This window comes from Rhinolophus ferrumequinum, chromosome 20 (assembly GCF_004115265.2).
Source record: "Rhinolophus ferrumequinum isolate MPI-CBG mRhiFer1 chromosome 20, mRhiFer1_v1.p, whole genome shotgun sequence".
In the NCBI taxonomy this organism is placed as follows: Eukaryota; Metazoa; Chordata; class Mammalia; order Chiroptera; family Rhinolophidae; genus Rhinolophus; species Rhinolophus ferrumequinum.
In genome coordinates this window covers 23,731,874-23,750,413 of record NC_046303.1, presented here as the reverse complement: position 1 = coordinate 23,750,413, position 18,540 = coordinate 23,731,874, and the positions used below count along the sequence as shown (strand labels likewise).

General features: G+C 36.8%; 1 protein-coding gene across 7 annotated transcripts in view; it reads right to left on the bottom strand.

Moving 5' to 3' along the window:
- Window positions 1-18,540, bottom strand: part of DGKB (diacylglycerol kinase beta) — a 698,162-nt gene that overhangs the window by 649,408 nt on the left and 30,214 nt on the right. For 4 of the 7 annotated variants that reach the window (XM_033088914.1, XM_033088918.1, XM_033088917.1 and 1 more), the window contains exon 1: window positions 4,019-4,214. The exons of 1 other annotated variant lie outside the window; for it this stretch is intronic. The gene's annotated coding sequence lies outside the window, so the exon portion shown is untranslated. Of the gene's footprint in view, window positions 1-3,482; window positions 3,808-4,018; window positions 4,215-18,540 lie in introns of those variants that run through there. 2 more of the 7 variants (XM_033088920.1, XM_033088915.1) reach the window with 2 other exon arrangements.

Sequence of the window (18,540 nt, the reverse complement as noted above, 5' to 3'; positions counted from 1 at the left end):
GGAGACAAGTGACAGTAATCATGTTATTCTCCTTAATACTTCAAATTTCACCTCCATGAAACATTTTGTTTTTTATCCTCACCAGTTAAAGATGTCTTTTTATTTCCTGGCAAATTTTCAGGAAGTGATTATGCAAGAACCAGTGATATTTCCATGGACTGTTTTTCCTTTTCAGTCATCATCTGGCCCTTCTCCCCCACTTTCCTTTGAATCATCATTTTTTACTCTTTAAAAAAAAATATGTGAAGGAGATTATCCAAAGACTAGACTATTCTAAATTCTATAATCAGACCTTACAACTATTTAAAGAGATGCTTTGGTCTGTGTTTGTCTGTGACTTTGAACATCTCCACCCCACATACAGCCCAAATAGTTTGTTTTTTAGAGTCCCACAGGACACACAATCTAGACAAGATCTCATACCAGCCTCCCACCATGTGATCCCTTACTTTCCTTTCATCCCTCTTGGTGTTTAGATCTCCCAACCCCTCCCCGCCCATATGAACTCCATCATCTTCCTTCCTGGCAAAGATGTCTCTAGCTTCATTTCCACAGTTCATGAAGCCAGAGCAGAGCACTGAAATCGGAATGGTTGAGTATGCCAAGTTTAGATTGGGGATCAATTTAGGTAGATCCAACCTTAGGTATCAGTAGGGCAAGGAATTCTTTCCTGATTTTCAGTTCAATTTCTCAAGCCCTCTCCACCCACTCCATCTGCAAAACAATAAACTCACCCCACTTGATCCAATGTAGAGTACCATTTTACTAAAATACGGTGGCAAATTGATAAAGAGTTGGCCCTAGTCACACCTGGGAGCCAATCCTATCCCACCATTTACCAAATATGTTGCTTTAGGGAATTTACTTATTCCCGCTGGGACTGAATTTCATATAAATGGGAACAAATGCCACCTCCCTCCAGCAGATGTTAATTTATAAATGACAACACTTATTCAAAGTGCTTAACCCAGTACCTGCCATGAGTGCACTTACAGTAACTGATAACTATCCATGCTTTGCATGGTGAGTAAATCACACATGCGAATAATCCAAAGAGCTATCAAGGAGTTGAACCTACTTCATAGTCAATGCCTAAGGGTGAAGAAGTACATAGCATTCTTACTTGAGGTAAGATTCTGTGATGAGGTTTCACCAGAGAGAGGAAATGTCAGAGAGGGAAAGGGGTAGTAAGAGGCTTTTCAAAATTTTGCCTGAAGTTTCCTCTAGGCACATGCTCCTAGGCTAGAGGTATAACTCTAAAAATAGGATATTTAAACAGTATCATGCATACATAGTACAGTTGCGTTCCTTGGCGCCAGCCAGGACGAGACACATTTAGGAAAGAATATTCTTAAAATGTCTTTTCAAGCCTACAAATCAACATCATAGTCATTATTAGCAGGTAGAATTAGATTGAGGGGCGAGCAGCTATCTTTTTCTGGTTTGTCTGGCTGCAACTCTTCCTTCTTTCAATAGTGTGCAAGGAAAAGCAGGAGTCAGAAGACACTTGTCAGGTTCAAACATTGCCTCAGCAAACCTTACCAATGGTTTAAACCTTAAAATAAGTGTTCTACTTTAAAAATTATTTTGAAAATCTTCTCAGACATGAGGTTTGTTTACCAGTAAAACCACCAAAATATGAAGCAAAGGTATTCCCAAAACTCAAACTCCACCTGACTAAGTTTCTATCTTAAAGAAGTTCTGACAAATTCCTATTCAATCCAAATTCTTATCAATTCCAACCAGGCTCTCATCCTGATGTTTCTTCTTTTTAGCTAAATACTCAAGGTTCAGGTAATGATTTATTCTAGTGTCAGGGAGCTGTTTGTAAACTCATTCAACCACATTTTTTTTTGGTCTTTACATAGATGTTTCTTTTTTATTGCTAAATTTTTTTAACCACGCTTATGCATGGTAGTGTCATAACAAATATATCCCCTGGATTGTATTTTACTCAGTAATTTACAGAGTCATATGGGGAGTTTTTGCATCAAGAAATTATGTGTGTGTGTGGAATGAGTTACCTCTAACAAATTGTGTATTTGAATAATGACAAAATATTATACCTGAGGCTCTCTGAGAATAGGCAAAATTCATTATTCAGAATGTTTTATTTTTAATACATTAATGAAAATTAGTTGATTAGAACAAAGAATAACACAATTTAAAATGGAAATGGGTACGAGTGATCCTGAGTTTCCTCTTTTCTAATGATAGAGAATTTCAAAATTAAGCACTTTGCATTTCACAAAAGTTATTTCATAAGTTTTGATACCCCTTTACCCTATAAAATTTATGTCAGCATATTGTATCCAGCTTAAAATCGTGGGTTCTGTTTTAGGTAACTTCTCCTTTTTTCTTAATTATTTTGAGATGACTATAGTAATACAGTAACTTCTCCAATGATCCTGCAACTAAGTCCTCCAATAATTTTGTGTCACACTTCCCTTCTGCTTGAGAGATTCCTTTTATTTTCCTTTTTTTCTTTCATTTCATTATTAAAATGTAGTCAGTGTAAAAGAGGACCTAGTTAGATACTCCAAGATTTTTAAATTAATTATTTCTGGTTTCCCTTCTAAAAAATCCCTTTAGTATTCTTGTGGCTTTCACATTCATTTGGTCATTTGCTTTAAAATGGGCTGGCCTTGCTGACCTATTTTTACCTCCTTTTAAAGGAGTTGGTTATCTGCAATTTGAGCAACCGGTTGAAGTTGTTTTTTAAAAGTTTTTTAAGCCTTCCTTTTTTTTTTTTTTTTTTTTTTTTTTGCAAGTGAACACAGTGTTGCTTGGTTCTAAATATACAGTCATCAGTTAAAACCACCACTTTGAAATCACAAGGAAGGGACCATTTAGCAACCAGAGGAAATTATTGCACTAGTAAGAAATTGAGGGAATCCTGCACATTCCACCCACTAAAGAGTATTTGAATGTTTATCATATCATCAGTATCGGCTAGGCTGTTGCCTAGCAGTTATCTAAAGACCTACTTTACGTTTTTATTTTGATTTAATAAAGCAAATCAAAGGCTTTTGTTTTGTTTTGTTCAATTGCTTCTTTATTTTACACATTAGGGATAAGTCTGGAATGAAACTTTTAACAACTGGGTATTTGAAAAATCTAAGCCAGGCTCTTTACAGTAAATTTTCTTTTGAAAAAGCAAGCTGCCATCCATTAGTAACTTTCAGAGGACGACTCATAATTCAATGCGAGCACAATGACCAGTTTTGTTGCCTAAAATCACAATGGACAGGGGGCCTTTCTGCAAACCTAAGTCACCAGCGGTATCCGTGTGGAAAAACTGAGAGTAGCCAACTATAGCATAACTAGGACAAGAGTCAGGGAGGCAAACCGATGTTAACATCTCATGGAGAATTCAAAGCTATGCTTTTCTAACTTTCCTCGCCATTTCTCCTCAGCTCCCCTTCCCCCGCACACATACCCAGAAGCCACTCAAATTGCTAACCATGTCGAGTTTAACTTACTGCAGTGTGATGCAGGCGAAGAAGGCTAGGCGCATCTCTGAAGCGAGAGCAACTGCTTTTCCGGAGAGGAACTGGGACTAGCCAGCTACCACGAGCCTTTCCAATTCACACGCTCTCCGCTCAGTAAGAAGGATCCCTCACAGCCCGACTTCCCCTGAGGAGTGAAGCTTCAAGAACTCTGATCACAGCATCTCCTCCTCCCTGCTCTCCCCCGCGCTCCCCCCCTCCCCGAACACACGGCCCATTCAAACTAGTCTGAAAGATGGAAATCGACTTCCAGTCAACAACACCGGCTGCCTGCAGCTACTAGTCCCTGAAAATTTGCAACTCAAAAACAGCGGAGGCTGAAAGATGTAGGTTTCCGGAGCCTGAAAGTCATCTTTGGCAACCCCCTCCCCACCTCTCACTCCTCCCACTTCCCCCGCCTTTACCGCGGCCACCTCCAGTCTCCCACGCAAGCTCCTTACCACAGATGACTATTTTATTATCCACCAATAAGCATCGGAAAGAAATTGAATTTGTCAGAGATGAAATACCTGTTGTCCGTGCCTAGTGCTCTTCTCTCATCGCTTTCAGTCCTTGATTTATATATCAAGACGCGTTGATATTGAAATCTGTGAAGTGTGTGTGCCTGAGCGTGTGTGTGCGTGTGTGTATGTGTATGCGTGAGTGTAGGCGGCAATCTGCGTGGCTGCAAGCAACAGCCCTGCCTATCTCTGGCTGCCGTTTCTACAGCTGCTGTTGCTACTACTGCTGTAGGAGCTCAGGGAATAATGAAACAGGGAGACAGTGCTTTACAGCTATTTAGCTGCTGGACCAGTTATAAGACAAGGGAGGAGACTGTGCAGGTATGAGTGGCTTTGTTGAGACATTAAGCTTGATTCAATGCAATCACTACCATTCAGCATACATTTCCCCTCCTACAGGAAACCTGATACTGTCTTCCCTCTTCTTTTTACTAACTATAGTCCTTGATGGATCATTGGTTTTTCATCAATCACCTGCCTAACCCACTGCTAGCAACTGTAACAGCTGCACACTCTATTTCCACATTCAAACTTGGTAACCTGGGAAGAGGTTACTTGGAGGATGAATGAAAATTAAGAAGGAAGGGGGAAAGCAGTGAACGTTAAAAGGAATTTGTATGCATGCGTAACCAATCAGGCAACAGATTAAAATGATAATTTTAAGCCAATGCAAAATAATGCATTGGGGTAACAAAAATGGAAACCAGTAAATAATCATGCCTGTTTTACAGAATGTGTGTAAAACTTTGTTATTAAGCAGTGTGTTTACCAGCTTAAATGCAGGGTATCTTGATACATACGTCTCTTGGCAGCTCTCAACTTCCCCACATAATATCCACTGTGATTTCAATGCATTAACGTCTCTGTCAGCTACACAGTCTGTTGAAACTTACTGGTTACTGCTGTCTATAGACTCTCCCTTTCTCTCCCTATTAATTGCCAACTCTCTGCCCTGATTTATCTCCAGTATGTTTTCACATAAGGTGATTTTCAGCAGAACTTAAAAGTTAAAGAATTTCTCAAAACCCTCAATGACTAGAATGCTTCTTAATAGCTAACTTAACTTGCTCTAGCAACAGTTTGTCCTCACGTTCTTGTTCTATAACAGATTGGGTAACCATGAACTCCTAAATACACACACACTCACACCTCTTAATAAATAGTAGTATTAATTGATTTTCAGCATTCAGTTGTCAGAGCTAAAAATAAACTTAATTCTGTTTGATTATATTTGTGATGTGCACCTTTAATTATTTGTCTTGCTGTAAGCAATTTTCATGTTTGCTCTCTATTTCCCAGTTGTTAGGGATTGTGTTCAATTGAACAAATGTTAATGCAGAAAGAAGAAAGCTCCTGGAAATATAAATGAGAACCCAGAAGGAGGAAATAAACCCAAAATAATCAAATAATACATCTCCTGAATTGTTCATATTTTTTTTAAAAATCACTGTTTTTAACTGAACAAATGCTAGTTACTGTGCAAAGCATTTATTAATTATCCAATAAATATCAACTTACCAAAACCAAACTAACCACAATTGTTACAGAAATTGCAAAGGCTAATATTTTGTCTTAAAATTATGCAATTCAAAAAGTATTTTTTAAATGTCAAAATCCTAATAAAACATGATGCCAAACAGTCATATATTTTCACCTCTTCATTTTTTTTTTTGTCTTTTAAATAGCTACTATACAACACACTGTTAATATTATTAAAACTCTGAAGAGTAACTTCATATTTTCATACTTACATACAATACAATGTAAGGAAGTAAGAAAAAGTAGTCTTGACCACTTTAGAAATACAGTTGATACAGAAGGCCGACTTTATCCATAGCTGATGTGACTTAAAGCTTATCTTGTCCCTCATATTCATCTGTTACTAAAATTATCAGAATCTAAAATTCCATAGTTTTACCATTTTTGTTCTGTTTGTTTTACCTTTACTCATTTTAAAATTCAAACATATTTAGGAAGACTATTTATAAATTAAAGATTCTTGAGAGATAATTTATTAGATATCTTTATTAGAGACAAGCGAGGAGCTAAATATACAGTCGAGGTAGAGATGAAAAAACTAGGAAGTACTGAAGGAATTGGGAATGGACATTTAACACCAATTTGGTCGACTTTTGAAAAATTGCTTATCGCATTACTGACATTTAAGAACAAACATCGTTCTTAACAAAACAACCACACAATCCACACGGTTTGGTTTGGTAATGGAGGAAGAAAATCTTCAGTTGGGGATTGATGGCTGATGCTTAATCTCTGACTCTTTTAACTCAAGAGTTTCCATTTTGTGGGAAAATTTACAAATTGCTGCATTATAACCCTGTACCCATTTCTCTAAGGTGCCTCTCTGCTCCCATCACTGGATTTTCAGAAACTTTATAGGGATCTTTTTACAATTAATCAATATCAAAAAAAATTGTTTTTAGAAAAAGAAACTTGTTCTATAAACTCCCATTAATCAACTTAATCAACAATTTATGAGACTACAAAAAGAAATAATATCTTAGTTTTCAACTAAATCTCTTTCATCATCAAAACATGTAAATTAAATTGTGTATATTAATGATATTTGTTTACTGGAGAAGACCTAAGACTAAGTAAACTCTGCAAAGGTAAAAGCCATGTTTCTTCACTTCACACGTGTCTCTAGCATCCATCAAAGATGCTTAGAATGTGGTTATGTGCACAGTAAAGACTTTTTAAATAAATAAGTGAATGAGGAAATGAATTAATCTCTAAAGACAAGGCATTGGATAGATAAGTGAGCTGGAAATAAGGATGTTTAAATTCTTCCAGTCTACTCGGCTGATAAATAACTGTGGCACTTCAGGGAAGTGATTCATATGCTGTGCTCTCAAAATATCCTTTCTTAGGTCTATCACTCAGAGACTACACAAAGCTTTGTAATAAATGTCAGTCCTAATACTCCTCCCAAATGGTTTAAACTATATAAATTCAACCAATAAAATTCCCTAGAATCTCATTTCCTGAGCATTTTGCAAAGAGGTAATATCAGGACCTATTAATCCCTAAGAAACGCATGGTGTCCCCTACTTTTGACATGCAACTCTGCACTAGTGAGTGAGTACTGGACTAGATGGTTAAAAAAAATAGCTTGTTATACATTTATGTGCGTGTGTATTCCTAAAATTTCAATTCTGTATCAAGCATTACAGTAAAGGTAAACTTCATTGACCTTTTATGAACTAAACATGGTAAATCTTAAAAAAAATAATAAGAAACAGAGCTTAAAGAGTGAAATATCACAGATTGCTTATAATAAATATAAGTTCATATTTAACCCCAGCATTTTATGTAAATCTGTTCCCCCTAAAAAAACCTTGTCATTTAATTTTATTCAACAAACATTTATTGAGCATCTATTATGTGCAAAGCATTGAGAAGAGGAACATGGTCCAATCAGTCATAGCAGCTATTTTTAAAGGACATAGTCCAACAAATATGTTCTTACTTTATTATTTAATTTTTTTCTTTTATTTAAGTATGTTAAGTTTCAGAAAAATCAAATAGCGAAAATTTACATCAGACATGATTAAAATATTCACCACCTTTGAAATGATGAGAGGAAAGCTACTCCCTCACTTGAGTAGACAGTCACATGGATACAGGCTTAGATGTTAGGAGAGATCCAGAAAAGACATTATTTTATGTCACTATCTTTAAAAGAGTAATAATAATAAAATAATGGGTTTAGATAGGCCTTTAGAAATTCTCATATTTCATAGGAAGGGAAACGGTCGGTCATCAGAACTTATTTATTGCTGTTAAGGCCATTTACCAGTCTGTCTATGGACTATCTGGTTATGAATAGCACAGTGTTAGACATGTAAGCTTTGGCATATGTATATATATATATATATATATATATATATACACACACACACACACACACACACACATATATACATATATATATACACACATACATATATGCATATATACATATATATAACATATATATATATATATATATATATATATAACAGCTCTTAGTTTTGTTGATCTCTTCTATTGTGTTCTTAGTCTCCATTTTATTTATTACACTCTGATATTTGTTGTTTCCTTTCTTCTACTCATTTTGGGCTTACTTTGTATTTTTGTTTGTTTGTTTGTTTGTTTGTTTGTTTGAGGTCTGTTAGGTTGTCTGTTTAATATCTTTCTTTTTGTCTTAATATAAGTATTTACCACTACAAACTTCCCTCTCATAGCTACTTTAACTGCAACCCATAAGTTTAGTGCTTTGTGTTTCCATTTTCATTTGTCTCAAGATATATATTTAATTTGTCTTTTGATTTCGTTTTCACTCATTTGTTATTCAGGAGCATATTGTTTAATCTCTACTTATTTGTGAATTTTCCAGTTTTCTTCCTGTAATTGATTTCTAGTTTTACACCATTGTGTTGGAAAAGATCCTTGATATGATTTTAATCTTCTTAAATTTATTAAGGTTTGTTTTGTGATGTAATATATGATCTATTCTGGATAATGTTCCATGTGCACTTGTGAAGAATGTGTATTTTGCTGTTGTTGAATACTATGCCCTATGTATGTTGGTTAGATCTATCTGGTCTAACATATAGTTTAAATCTACTGTTTCCTTAATGATTTTTCTCTTGGATAATCTAACCATTGTTGAAAGTGGGATAATCAAGTCCCCTATTATTGTAGAATCGCTGTCTATATTTCCCTTAAGATGTGTTAATATTTGCTTTATATATTTAGGCACTCTGATGTTGGTTGTGTAAATATTTGCAATTGTCACGGACTCCTGATGAATTGATGCTTTCATCATTATATAATAACCTTTTGGTCTCTTGTTGCTACCTTTGGCTTAAAGTCTATTTTCTTTAACATAAGTATAGCTACCTCTGCTTTCTTTGTTTCCCATTTGCATAAACTCTCTATCTGGTAAATCACTTATCTTTGTTTCATTAAGAGGGTTTCTGAAGATTTACCTTGTTTTTCTTGCTTGAAACATAGTTCCTTGCTTCTTCATTTTCCTTGACCTTCTGTGTTGGTTTCTGAACATTAGATAAGACAGCCACCTCCCTCAGTCTTGATAGATTTGTCTACTATAAAAGGGAACTTTGTTAATCAGCCAGACATGAGCTCCTCATTGTCTCTCATCCTTCTGTGACTGTCCAAGCCATAGACTTGCTCCTTAGTGGCTCCCAGGATTTGTGGGTGTGCTAAGACCCATCATTGTCCCAAAAGGGATAACTGCACCTAGATACAATATAATTACAAGTTGGATTGTCAGGAAGCAGCCAGAAAGTATGCAGTTAAGCACCTTTCAGTGAGAAACTGGGAGATGGGTGTTTTTGCCTACCTTTTCTGTGCTGAGTATGGATGTATAACTACGGTGATGTTTAAGGGTCGGAGGGAGTACTCCTGCTGCCATTTAAAAACTGCTATTGCAGAAGACATAAGTAAATGGAAAGATATACTGTGCTCATGGATTCAAAGAATGTATATTGTTAAAATGTCCATAGTACCCAAAGCAGTCTACAGATTCAATAAAATCCCTATCAAAGATACAATAGTACTTGTCATAGAAATAGAAAAAACAATCCTAAAAATTTGTATGGAACCACAAAAGACTCCCAATAGCTTAAGCAATATTGAGAAAGAAGGACAAAGCTGACATCACACTTCCTGAATGCACACCATATTATAAAGCCATAGTAATCAAAACAGAATGGCATTGGCATAAAATCACACACATAGATCTATGAAACAGAATAGAGAGCCCAGAAATAAACCCACACATATAGGTCAATTAACTTAAAACAGATAAGATAATAATATACAGTGCAAAAAGGATAGTGTCTTCAGTAAATGGTGCTAGGAAAACTGGATGGCCACATTATAAAACAATGAGACCGGGACACTATCTTACCCCACATACACAAATCAATTCAAAACAGATCAAAGACTTGAATGTAAGACCTGAATACCTAAAACTCTTAGAAGAGAACATAGACAGTAAGCTTCTGGATATTGGTCTTGGCTTTTTTTTTTTTTCAATTTGACACCAAAAGCAAAAGTAACAAGACTACATTAAATTAAAAAGCTTCTTTACAGCAAAGAAAACCATAAAAAATGAAAAGGCAACCTACAATATGGTAAAAAATATTTGCAAGTCATATGTATGATAAGAGGCTAACATCCAAAATATACAAGGAACACATAGAACTTAATAGCAAAATTCCAAACATTCCAATTTAAAAATGAGGGAAGGATATGAAGAGAGATATTTTCCGAAGACATATAAACAGCCATACATGAAAAAATGCTCAACATTACTAATCATAAGGTAAATGCAGATCAAAACTAATGTGGTATTCTCTCACACCTGTTAGAATGGAGAGCATCAAAAACAGAAGGCAAGTGTTGGTCAACATGTAGAGAAAAGGGAACCCTTACATGCTATTGGTGAAATGTAAATGGGTTCAGTGACTACGGAAAAAAAAATAAAGGGTCCTCAAAAAAATTAAAAATATAACTACTATATAATCCAGCATTCCCACTTTTGCATGTATATCCAAAGGAAGCAAACCATGATCTCAAACAAATGTCTGCATTCCTGTTTTCATGGCATCATTATTCACAATAGCCAAGGTGTGGAAACAACCTAAGTGTCTATGATCCAATGAATATAAAAAGAAAATGTGAGGTACACACACACACACACAGGAATATTATTCAGCCTAAAAACAGAGGGGGTGGGCAACATGTATGAACCTGGAGGGCATTATGCTAAGTGAAATAAGCCAGATGGAAAAAGACAAATACTGCATGGTATCACTTGTATGTGGAATTTACAAAAATGAAGTCAAACTCATAGAAGCAGAGAGTAGAAAGTGGTTGTCAGGGGCTGAGGTGGGGTTGGGGAAATTAAGGAGAGGCTGGTAAAGGGTACAACATTTCATCTATAAGATGCATAAGTCCTGAGGATCGAATGTAAACATGGTGACTCCAGTTAATAACACTATATTATATAATTAAAATTTGAAAGGGAGTAAAACTTAAATGTCCTAAATAAATACCTAAATAAGGTGATGGGTGTGTTAATTAACTAGATGGGAAACCCTTTTACAATGTGTGTGTGTGTATGTGTGTGTATGTATGTGTATATATATATATATATATATATATATATATATATATATATATATATACTCACCACAACATATACTTTAAATATCTCACAATTTTACATGGCAATTATCTCAATAAAAATTACATTTAAAAATTAAAATTATTTCTCTGTTACATCCTATTGGAGTTGAGAATGCAAGCCTCAATGCTATCGGAGTCAGGTAATCCGGGGTTATATCCCTCAGGCAGCAGGCATAAAAGCTGAGGCACCAGGTGTCTGCATAATTTCTTTCGAGAGAGATGCGGATTTTATTGTTGAAGCACTATTGGGAGAAGGTGGCAGAAATGTCCTTTGGCTCCCCTTGGACCTTGGAAGATCACAGCCAGCTCCTAGATGCATGAAAATTAGAAGCCAGACTCTGAGCAGCAGCTTGTAAAGTATGTAATCAAATTCCTTCCAAGAAAAGACAGGGAGATGGGCATTTTGCCTGTCCCCTCTGCACTGAGTCCTGGGGTGATACTCGTGGCTAGTGCTTATGTGCCCATTAAGAAATGCTTCTTTGTTTTCTATAGACCCACAGGTCTTGTGGACAAGTCCCTTTGGCTTTCAGAGCTAGGTGTTTTGGGAGCCCATCCCTTGAGTGGGAGCCTCAAAAGTTGGGGCACCCAATATGTATTTCAAACCTTTCACTCGTCAGAGAAAAGCAACAATTTAGGGGTTCTATTCCAATTTAGGGGTACGGCACTGTGCCAAGGGTGAGGTTTAAGATGAGAGCATTTCTCAGCCTTTCCTACATGTTTAGATGTGGGTATTTTCTCATTCACCCAGGTTAGTTTCTGGCTTCTCTTAGCTGTATGTAGCTGTACATTTGATGCATCCATGGGAGGAGGCAAATTCAGGAATCTCGTATGTCACCATCTGGGTTCCTCTCAAAGGGAGAGTAATAGCACCTACCCCGTAGAGTGGTTTAGAGAATAAAAATATTTAGCACATGTAAAGTGCACAGCACACTGCCTGGCAGAGTTCGGCATGAGACACATGTATACATACACACACATATGTGCAGGCATGCACTTGCACACACCTCGACTAGCAGTTTTTATGACTCTTACCTCTCCTCTTCATTGGAATCATACTTTTTGAGGTTAATGTTTAAGTACATGACTTTCCATTTACTTGTTTAAACTGCATGATGATGGCAGACACTGCATGATTCACTTAGGGGAGGCAAGCACATTGCTGCCCTAAGAGACAATTTTTAAAGTCAGGGAGAATTGCCCGGCTACTTCAAAGAATGTAACTGGTATTGTAAAAAGGCTTTGCTAAACAACGAGTGATAAATAACATGAATTACTGAAGAAGCCATTCAGTCAGACTTTCTTAAGCACCCATAATATGTGATGTCCTAAACTACAAACACTTAAAGAACCATAGAAAATGCAGCAAAACACAATTGAAAGCAGAAAATAGAATGCCTATGAAAAAGAAATTAGAGTTTGGAAATTGAAGTGTTATGTGGGAAATTAGCAACTCTAATATAGCCTGGCAATTTATTTGGCTGTCTCCATGATGAATGTGGCTACAGTATAATTGATTTAGCAATGGTCATCCACACAGAGTTCCTAAAACTGGGCGTATTTTATATTGTATGACCTCATTTTATTATTTAGACCACCAATGGTTTAAAAAAAGACAAAGTGTACATATTCTGTCATGACATTTTTCTTATTTTTTTCCCAAGGAATCAGAGAAGTAAATTCTTCTGTGCCTTCTCTAACCCTAGAATGACATCCCATCATTCTTTATAACACCCTGGAAGCCATCAATTTGTCTCTTCACTGGACTGCTGGCTAAATTAAAGTTATATTTGCAAAGAGCCATGCAAACAAAAGCTACTCTAAGATTTTCAGTTGCATTGATACGGAGTTCTAGCAAATAATCATTTTAAATGTTATTTTGAATGTTATTTTGAAAGAGAACAAATAGACTTTATCTGACAGCTAAATATATAAAACAGCATGCTGTAAATAGATACTTTAGCTTTAAGCTATTTAACTTGTTTAATACAGTTTATATTGTCTACACTTTAGAAAAGACTGCTTAAAATAAAATGCAGGGGTTTTGTTTTTGTTTTTGGTGATTGAATAGCTTTCCATTGTATATTATACGTGATTTAATCTTAAAGAACATTTTTTTATTAAATTGAAAGTTAGATTTCAATAACTTCTAGAATGACAAGTAACCTGAAAGGAAGAGTCTGTATTAAAACTTGTAACAGTAATTATACTCATCTGCACTATGCATTGAAAATGCATATATATATATATATATATATATAGATAGGTTTGGGGTGGATTTGACAAAGCACTTTATTGAAAAGAGAGGTGCTACATCATTGTAGAAATTTGATAACAAGATTCATTATCTTCACTACTGTGAAATCAGGCAACTCTGTGGTATTTGTTCTTCAAGTTAGTTTGAGAAACTGAGGATGCATTTCTTCAATTAACCTTCTCAGTTTATACTGGCTGAGATATAAATGTAAATACTAACATAATAAAATATGTTTGCTAAGACATTAAAAGAAAATGAATAAGATACAATAAATGGAAAGATATTCCATGCTCAGGGATTGGAAGAATTAATATTATTAAAATGTCCATACTGCCCAAAGTAATATACACATTCAAGTCAATCCCTATTAAAATTCAAATGGTGTTTTTCATAGATATAAAACAAATAATCCTAAAATTTGTATGAAACCACAAAAGACTCCAAATAGCCAAAGCAATATTGAGAAAGAAATCCAATGCTGGAGGCATCTTGCTACCTGATTTCAAACTATGTTATAAATCTATAGTAGTTAAAACAGTATGGTATTGACATAAAAACAGACACGTAGACTAATAGAATGGAATAGAGAGACCAGAATAAATCCACATATATATAGTCAATTAATTTACAACAAAGGAGTCAAGAATACACAATGAGAAAAAGATAGTCTCTTAAATAATATTGCTGGGAAAATGGATAGCCACATGCAAAAGAATAAACTGAACCACTATTTTATACCATACACAAAATTAACTATAAATTGATTAAAATACCTGAAATACATAAAACTCCTAGAAGAAAACATAGGTGGTAAGCTTTTTGATATGAGTTGATTTTTGGATTTAACTCCAAAAGCAAAACAACAAAAGGAAAATAAACAAGAGGGACTACATCAAACTGAAAAACTTCTGTACAGCAAAGAAAAAAAAAAAAAAAGCAAGAGATCTGCTTACAAAATGGGCAAAAGATGTGAACAGACATTTTTCCAAAGAAGAATAAAAATGGCCAACAGGTACTTGAAGAGGTGTTCAATATCACTAATCACCAAGGAAATACAAATCAAAACCACAATGAGATATGATCTCACATCTGTTAGAATGGCTATTATCAAAAAGATAAGAAATAAGTTTTGGCAAAGATGTGGAGAAAAGGGTACCCTTGTTCCCTGTGGATGAGAATATAAATTGGTTCAGCCACTATGGAAAACAGTATGAATGTTCCACAAAAAATTAAAACTAGAACTAACATATGATTCAGCATTTTCACTTTAGAATATTAATCCAAAGAAAATAAAAATAATAATTTGAAAAGATATATGCACACCACCCCTTGTTCACTGCAGTACTACTTATAATACCCAAGCCATGGAAACAACTTAAGTGTCAGTAAATGAATTAATAAAGAAAATGTTATCTATATACACCATAGAATAGCAATTGGCCATTAAAAAAAAAAGAAAGAAAGAAAGAAAAAGAAATCCTGCCATTTGAAACAACCTGGATGGATTTTGAGGGCATCATGATAAGTGAAATAAGTAAGATAAAGACAAATGGTTCATTATCTCACTTATATGTGGAATCTAAAAGAAACAAACAAACAAGCAAACAAAAAAAAAACAACTCATAGACACAGATAACAGATTGGTAGTTGCCAGAGGTGGGAGTTTTGGGGTGAGTGAAATGGGTAAAGGAGGTCAAAAGGTACAAATATCCGTTTATAAAATAAGTAAGTCCTGGGTCCCTACCGGATGGCTCACTTGGTTAGATCGTGAGCTTTGAACAACAGGGTTGCCAGTTCAATTCCTAGATGGGCCAGTGAGCTGTGCTCTCCACAGCTAGATTGAAGACAATGAGCTGCCACTGACCTCAGTTCTCAAACTTGGTGGGGTAGCCGGATGGCTCAGTTGGTTAGAGCATAGCTCTTAACAACAAGGTTGCTGGTTCAATTCCTGCATGGGATTGTGGACTGTGTCCATGCAACTAAGAATGAAAAGCAGCAACTGGACTTGGAGCTGAGCTGTGCCCTCCACTAATAGAATGAAGGACAATGACTTGAAGCTGATGAGCCATGGAGAAACACACTGTTCCCCAATATCCCTTTCCCAAAAAAAATGTTTAAAAAAATAAATAAATAAACAAATAAGTCCTAATGTAGAGCATGGTGACTATAGTTAATAATACTGTATTGTATATTTGAAAGTTACTAAGAGAGTAGATCTTAAATGTTCTTTTCACAAGAAAAAATATTTATAACTATGTATGGTGACATATGTTAAAAAGACTTATTGTGGTGATCATTTTGGTGTATCTGTAAATATAGAAATATAAATGTATACACACACACACATCAAATCATTATATTGAACACCGAAAGCTAATATAACGATATATGTCAATTATACCTTAACAAAAATTTTAGGAAACTCCTTGCATTCCAAAAGCAAAACAAAAAACAAAACATGTTTATAAGATAGAGCTCATTTTAATCATCAATTAAATGTTTCTTAAAAATTAAACTTTTGGGGGCCAGCCCGGTGGCTCAGGCAGTTGGAGCTCCATGGTCCTAGCTCCGAGGGCTGCCAGTTCAATTCCCACATGGGCCAGTAGGCTCTCAACCACAAGGTTGCCAGTTCGATTCCTCGAGTCCCGCGAGGGATGGTGGGCTCTGCCCCCTGCAACTAAGATTGAACACGGCACCTTGAGCTCAGCTGCCGCTGAGCTCCCAGATGTCTCAGTTGGTTGGAGTGCATCCTCTCAACCACAAGGTTGCCGGTTCAACTCCCGCAAGGGATGGTGGGCTGTGCCCCCTGCAACTAGTAGCGGCGACTGGACCTGGAGCTGAGCTGGGCCCGACACAACTAAGACTGAAAGGACAACGGCACCCTCCACAACTAAGATTGAAAGGACAACAACTTGACTTGGAAAACAGGCCTGGAAGTACCCACTGTTCCCCAATAAAGTCCTGTTCCCCTTCCCCAATAAAATCTTTAAAAAAAAAAAAAATTAAACTTTTGGATTTTCAAAAAAGTCCAAATGTCAAGATGGCAGAGTAAGTAAATGCTGTGCTTGCCTTCTCTCATGACCACATCAAAACTACAACTAAACTACAGAACAAACATCATTGAAAATTGTCTGAAGTCTAACTGAACTGAAGTTCTACAATGAAGGGCATATAGAAGAAGTCACCTGGAGATTTCGTAGAAAGGACAGAGAAGCGTAACAGGCTGGTCCCACACTCTTGTGTGACTGTTAAAAACTGGAAGGTATATCTCTGCTGTGGAGGTTTCCCCCTAGAGGAGTAAGGGGTCCCAGCTCCACACCAGGCTCCCCAGCCCAGGGTTCCAGAAGTGGGGAGAGAATGCCCTGTAGCTTCTGGCTATGAAAACCAGTGGAGATTCTGGCTGGATGTGAGGAACAGCAGCTGCAGTCTCAGGCATTCTTCTTAAAGGGCCTATGCATGGACTCACTCATTGATGGGCTCACTCTCTCTGAGCTCCCATGCTGGGGCAGCAGTTTGGAAGGTGCCAGGGGCATATGAGGAGGAACTGAGTTATGTAGCTTCAGGGCAAGGGCTGGGGGAGTACCTTTATCCCAGACAGAAATGCTGGCAGGATTCATTGTTTCTTCATTGATCCTTCTACCCTTCCAGCAATGCAGACTCAGGCCAGAGCTCTACCTCATCCTGGTGATTCCCTGAGACCCTGCCCCACCCAACTTGTAGACCCACCCAGGCTGCTTCCAGTGTCTTTTCCATACAAATGGCCTGTTTTGGCTCATGCTGTAAATGCTCCTAAAATCTCTCAAAGATTCCAAAACCCAAACAAGCAGCATCTGGCCTCAGCATGTTCCATACCTCTTACTAAGAGAGGTATCCAATCACAGCTCCAATCACAGTACTAGTGGCAGCTGGCCTCGGATCACAGCTTGGCCTCTCGAGGCAACTCCATGCCCTGCATGGGTGGTGGTCATCTGCAGTTTGCTTAATGTCTCAATGCCAGGTGGACCTGGACAGGGAACAGGGAGTGGCTGAACTTGGCCAGTCAAGTACCCAGTGGCCAGCTTTGAACAAGATGGAGAATCACCCAACCACCTCCAAGGACAACACACACAAAGAGCAAACTGGACAAGCACCAGAGTCCTGCTAAAGCAAATCCTGCTCCGTAGGGTCAATCTCTGCACAGCAGCTCCTTCAATGTAGTTATAACCTGTCCTCAAAAACATTCAGCCTGAGAGTCAATCCATCCACTGACATGCAAACAGCAATCAAGGTTCAACTACAACAGGAGGGCATGCACAACCCATATAAGGGACACACGTAGCTCATCTGGCACAGGTGACCAGGGAGACTGTGCCACTGGGCCCCACAGGACACCTACTACATAAGGCCACTCAACAACAGGGAGACATAGCAGCCCTATAGGCTACATAGAAACAAACACAGGGAGGCAGCCAGAATGGGGAAACAAAAAACAGGTTCCAAATGAAAGAACAGAACAAAGATCCATTAAAAGAATTAAACAAAATAGAGATAAGCAATTTACCAGACACAGAGTTCAAAACTCTGTTTATAAGGGTACTCAATATCTCAGGGAGAACTTCGACAGATAGGTAACATAAAAATGGAGACAGAAAAAATAAAAGGAAACAGTCAGAAATTAAAAATCCAATGACTGAAATGAAGAATACATTAGAAGTAATCAACAATAAAATAGAGGAAACAAAGGATTGAATCAGTGATTTACAAGATAAGGTAGCAAAAAACACCCAATCAGAACAGCAAAAGAGAAAAAAAAAGAAAAACACAAAACCGAGGAGAGTTTAAGGAGCCTCTGGGACAACATCAAGTGTACCAACATTTGCATCATAGGGGTACCAGAAGGAGAAGAGATAGAGTGAGGAATTGAAAACCTATTTGAAGAAATAATGATAGAAAACTCCCTAACCTGGCAAAGGAAATAGATATACAAGCTCAGGAAGTGCATAGAGTTCCAAATAAGATAAACGCCAAAAGGCCCATTCTAAGACACATCATAATTAAAATGCCAAAGGTTAAAGGCAAA